The following is a 6,102-nucleotide window of genomic DNA, read 5'->3' on the forward strand; positions in this document are numbered from 1 at the left end:
TATATATATATAGTATATATATATATATATGGATATATATGTAAATATATATAAGTAGTTTATTTAAATATTTAAATTTCCCTTACACTGTCCTGGCATAAATAAACACTGTGTATTTCACATTTCCACGCAGGACGACCTGAACCTGAGCCGTTATTCATATTTAAATATTGAACAATTTAATAATATAAATGACCTTTTCACTTGACATTTAGATTAAAATTCAAATTATTCTTAATATTAATATTTCACATGTATACTCTGTTTCCAGGCCTGTGAACACAACACATTGCCAGCCTATGATGCTTCACCTCCAACAGAAAATTGGACTTGAACTGGAAAACAGGTAAGGAGTTCTTTTTTTCCTCTGCACCAAATGGACTTGTTCTAAAGAGAACAGACCTTGAGTTTGATGAGTGGTTTACAAACTTGTGTGTTGTTTTGTTTTGTTTTTTTCTTAAATTGCTGGAATAATTACAACAGAGCCACAACTATTATACAGCGTTAGGAACAAGTCTGTTTTTACTTTTTAAAACGATCAAACAAAAGATTTTCGGAAATGGACCTGACGTGTATCGAATGTTTTGTGGCAACCGGGTGTCAGAATAATTCAGTTAGATGGGCCACTGACCTAGAAGGAGGACAGTGAGATCTCTGTGTGTTTTTCTCCCCCAACATTCTCTCCCAGAGACCCAGGTGCAAATGGTGTGTGTGAAGTGTGTGTATGTGTGCGCCGGGAGGTGGGGGTTGCTGTTGGAGTGTGTGGCACAGGTGGCACGGAGCTCCAGCAGTGCCGACGGCGTCCAATCGGCATGTGGCATGCAGCCAACCACACACAACATTTGCCAAAGGGGGAGAAAGATAGGAAGTGAGAGATAGAGAGTGAGGTATATAAATATATAAATACGTATATATATATATGTATGTTTATATGGGAGAGAGACACAGAGTGGGTTTTCTCCACATGGTTCCAAGGGTCTGTCTCCGTCTCTGCCCTCAGAACCAAGTGCTGTCGATGGTCAAACTGTCAGTGCAAAGGTGACGGGGACGAGGGCATCCTCCGCCTTCACTCTGAACGTCAAACACTCACACCCTGCCAGCTTGTGTCATTATCATAGTCATCAATTATGTAAACAGAGTTTCAGTATAAATATATATACACACACACACACTTCTCACTTCTCAAAACACATGCATTTTAATGAAGTGCCGTGGGGCTAGACATGACCCTCGCTATGCCTCCACACATAAACACAAGTGCACACAAACAAACACACACACACGGAGGTGTTTGACAGCACATAGCTGAGGGGAGAGAGTGTGTTTATCTTGGAGACAGGGAGCGATCCCTACTCTCTTACTGTGTGAGTCTACGTTACAGGAGTGTCAAAAAAGGATCAATTATTAAATTTAAATTCAAACACCGCTTCAATTAAATATACTTTTTTCTTATCGACATGGAAATTGACATCAACAGAGTCAGCAAACTGCCAAGGACACACTAAATACTTGACAGTCAAAAAAATATGATCAGGCAATAAAATTGGCACTCGCTGGCCACTTGGTTAGGTACGTCTTGCACTGCCAGATCTTTCATTTTAGAACTGACTTTGTTCTTTAAGCATATATTCAACATGGTGCTGAGGGAGTTGCACAGTGATTTTTAGTCTGTATCAGTATGGTAGCATCATGTCGTGGCTTCAAATGTGTCTCTTCCACACACTTGTTGGATTGTTGGAAAACACAATAAATACTATTCATTACATATATTTTTTTCTTGTGCTTAAAAATAGAGTTCAAGTCTGTTACCAAGGAATATAGTTTGAGTTTTAATTGGATTTTTTTTTTTTGAGAAAGAAATGGTCTTTTTATTCATTTGAAATGAAATATTAACTTTTGCCCCTGTGGCGCTTTGGCCCAGAGGCAGTGTCTCTGTTATTAGTGTGGAACCCCCGGGGTTGACCTCCTGGGCAAGATCGAATCCCAGTTAGGGGAGGTTGGCGCCTTCCGGTGGACTCACCACCTGCAGCAAGGTTCACGAGGGGCTGGTACGGTGCAGTGTGGTTTGGGTGGTGGTCATAGAGACTGCTGCCCCCGCGACTCAGTAACAGATAAAACACAACTGTGACTGACTGTGTACCTCGACATACACAGAAGCGAAGAACCTTTAACTTTACACAAACTATGACAGAGGTGCGGTGAGCTGCAGCTTGAAAACAGGTTTAATTCACCTGCTGGTTGATCGGTGACACAGAAGTGACTGAATCTGACTCCTGTCATATTTACCAGGCCTCTGGTTAAAGAGGCTGCTCATCCCTGAACACTGACATCTCCATGGTTCAGTAACCCGTCAGAAAATGGATGGCAGGCACAAAAACAGTGCAGCAGCATCAGTAATTATTTCCACAGGCTGTAAGTCAAGGCAGCGGCATCACTGGGAGCAGGAGCAGACAGGCAATTTAGCTTGAGATTATGACCAACAGTATTTTTTCTGTGATACTTTGCTCCGTTACAGCCCACTGCGCCATAGACATTGATTTTTGTCTGAGTTGTCAATTTAAAATCGTGCAGAGGGCAGTGTTGTCTGGCCGCCACAAACAAAACAGATAAACAAATCAAAGTCGGGCCAACTTGAATTGCAACTCTGACGAACCTCCAGCCGTTGTCACAGTCTTTCTGAAGCAGGAATATTGTTTATCTTAATGTCCACTGGCTGAAGCTGCTTTCAAGGCAGAATTAGACAATGTGACGTGTATGTTATAGCTGCCTGAATGGTGACGGAGCCTGGGACAGACAAAGAGATGGATGCAGTTTGTGCAGAGCAGCGTGCCGAGAACAGAGTATTCTCTGGCCTCTCCTGTTTGCTGACTAATTAGTGAATAATTGAGTGCGGACGGCCCTGCGTCTCCGTGATTAGAGCCACAGTGGGCCCCTGAAAAGACAGAAAGACAGGAGTCAGGCCTTTCTTTCTTCAGGCTTTATCTTTCAATTTATGCTCTCCTCTCCACACTCCTCTGCAAAGATAATTATCACATCAGATAATGAATTAAGACACACTCACCCAGACAGACACCCCACACACACACACACACACACAGTAACACAGTGGTACTGATTGCTGAAACAATACACAGTCCAATCAGACAATACACGCTGCATAATTGGCCTTGAGGACGGTCACAATGACATTAGCGCCGTGGGAAGGAACGGAGCAGAATAGCCGAGCTCATGGGTTTCTGTTTCTTAGAAATTAGATTTAAGCAGCAGAGTGATGTCTTGTTGGATCAGCAAAGTCTGTCCTCAGAGGTGGACGAGTCCCGGCACAAGAAAATGATGACAGTTTTGAAAGTATGGAAATGAAGAAGAACTAGTTAGAACCGAAGAAAATGTGCAGAAAAGACGTGAACTCATCTTTAATGCCAATGTAATTGTACTATTTGTTTAGCTTTTAGCAATGTGAAAACTAACCTTTATTCATTTTTATAGGAAATTTTGATCAGGATAAATTAAATTGTAGTAGCATCATGATCGTCTCACAAGGTAAATCTATGATTTGTGAGTCAATGAAGTGAGTGCTCTCTGCTGTACAGTTGCACTGATATAGTTTTTGTTTTCTGTGTATTAATTGGCTTGCTTGCAATAATTTCTAATAACTAAATGCTGCAGCACCTACTTTACTGAGCACAGTCCTGCTCCAAACTAACATTATTTGCCAAGGTGACACAGCCTTTTTATCCAACTCACCAATTTTCATCTCCAGCACTCCAAAGCAAAAAAAGATCTATTTTTCCACAATATCCATGTGGGTTTAAGTGTAGTTAACAACAAAACTATTCTATTTTCCTTCTGTAAAAATCACCGCAGTGTTGTAGACATTCTCCCAAATTTCTAACATCTGTCTCTCTCGGGCTATGAAAATGTAGAAAAACATACAAACATGCAAAATCCTGATAGTGAAGTGCCTGCAGCAACAGTGAAGCAAAGTGGAGGTGTGAGCTCTCACACACATACACATATGTGTGTGTGTGTGTGTGTGTGTGTGAGTGGGACCAGTGCCAGTGTTGGCATGGCTGGATGCCTGTCTGTGAGTCTCCCGAGAGGAGACCAGGGGCACAGCAAATTGGCACACTAGCCTTGTTAGTCCCACCTGCATGTGGTTGTGTGTAGAACAGGGTGTTGCGTGTGCATGTGTGTGTGTGTGCGTGCGTGCATACGTGCACTAATGTTCCCTTCGAAGACTGTTTTGTTAAGCTGGAACCCTCTGGCTCAAAGTTGCATCAACCGCCGAGGCGCCCTGTCTCCTTCCTCCTCCTCAACTTCTCGTAGAATTTTCTTTTCCATTGTTTTTTCCCTTCAGCTCTTTCTCTGTCTCCCAGCCTTCATCCCTTCATCTGTTATTTTATCTCACATTAGGTTCTTTCTCCAAGGTATACACACACGCAGGCCCAGGAGGAGGTCATGAGGAAGGGGAGTCCTCAGGGTGAAAAGAGAGCACATGTGGTTTGGTGGTTTCAACCCCCTACCATCCAATAGCCACGATGTCAGATAGTTTTACAGTCATTCATCAGAACTGTGTCAGAGGACAGGTGTATTCATTGATACAGTTAGTCAAAAGGTTCTAAGTTTTAATGATCATTTTTTTATTATCAACTTAAACATGTTAAGACTCTCAGTGTTTTCACCGTTGACTATTTTATTTTTGATCATTTATTTGATCCAGTCCATAGACGTGTTGTCGACTACATGTCCCAGAATTCTACCTCACTTGCGAAGATGTTATTGTAAAGACATGTAGAGAAACAGGTTTGTTTTCATTCACATTGACTTCCTCTTGTATCTACAGTCTGTGGTTTGATGATTGTAAGAGTCTCTGACGACCGGCTTCCCATCAGTTACCAAATAAAAAGAGGCTCCACCTGTGGGAGGATCCAAGGCTCCACCTGTAGGAGTGGATGCATCGGTGCATCTACATATCCACAGTGAGGCTGAATTTAGACCGATTTAGCAGAAAACTGAGAAATATTTTAAGAGTGACACAGTGACAGACACACACATGCACAGCCTCCTGTGTAGATGGTGACATTTGCAGGGCTGGCGGATGTGTGCGGCTGGGTGATGGCCCACAGCGATGGCCTTTAGAAGAGTGACAGACCAAAATTAACACTAAGAGCCGGCAGTATTAACTCTGCATTATACATTCCCTCGTCCCCTCCTTTGCACATATACATGCTTTATTGCCATCTCTTGGCACTTTGTGAGTTCAAAAGCCTAATAATCTGTGCTGGAGAGATTACACATCACTCATTTTCTCTCCTCTTCACCTACCAACCCCTGTCTCATCGGCCTCTACACTCGCTGCCTCCATTTTCTCCATCATCTTCCCCTTCCATCTTCACCTCTATTTTATCATTACCCACATCTCCCTTATCGACCCACACACACTTTCACCCACATACACTTCTGTTCTTCTTCTGTTTGTTTCCTTCTTCTCCTCCAATACACTATCTCCATCATCTCTAACCGCCCAGCGCCGCCTGCTCTCTTATAGGTCGTCTGCGAAGATGGAGGAGACGCAGGGAACGCTTTCATTCTTGAAGAATTCTTCCTACCTTTTAGACAAGCCTTGCTAAACATGTACTCTGCTGTACATGAATACTCATCCTTGTAAAAATTACTGTTCAAGTTGTGTGATTATCTACTATCAACAGAATGTCAGTCAGGAGTGTTTGCTGTTAAGTAGAATGTTTGAAAACTCTTCTTTTTTTTTCTTGTTAGCCATCATGTTCAGACCCAGGTGGAGGCCCCCGGCCAAACATTGAGATAACACTGTGTGTGTGTGTGTGTGTGTGTGTGTGTGTGCTTAGAGTGTAGTGTTTCATGGTGGTAAATCATTGGTTCTTTCTCATCTCACACACCACTGGACAGCAGGGTCTGCACCGCAGTGATAACACACACACACACACACACACACATACTGCACCTCAGAGACAACAAGGTTTTTTACCTTACACTCATTAAGCTTTACAAACATATTCATGCACATATTCATGGGCACATGTGCACCGAGGCTGTAACCATCGCTCCCCCCTTTCTCTCCCTCTC

The 6,102-nt window shown here is 42.7% G+C and overlaps 1 long non-coding RNA gene across 1 annotated transcript in view; it reads left to right on the forward strand.

Annotated features, from left to right (window-relative positions):
• The window catches only part of LOC103388303 (uncharacterized), a 68,285-nt gene that overhangs the window by 38,573 nt on the left and 23,610 nt on the right, over positions 1 to 6,102 (forward strand). The window contains exon 4 of the long non-coding RNA XR_001760934.2: positions 272 to 346. This is a non-coding gene — a long non-coding RNA (uncharacterized LOC103388303). The remainder of the gene's footprint in view (positions 1 to 271; positions 347 to 6,102) is intronic.

Source organism: Cynoglossus semilaevis, chromosome 13 (assembly GCF_000523025.1).
Source record: "Cynoglossus semilaevis isolate Cse_v1.0 chromosome 13, Cse_v1.0, whole genome shotgun sequence".
Lineage (NCBI taxonomy): Eukaryota > Metazoa > Chordata > Actinopteri > Pleuronectiformes > Cynoglossidae > Cynoglossus > Cynoglossus semilaevis.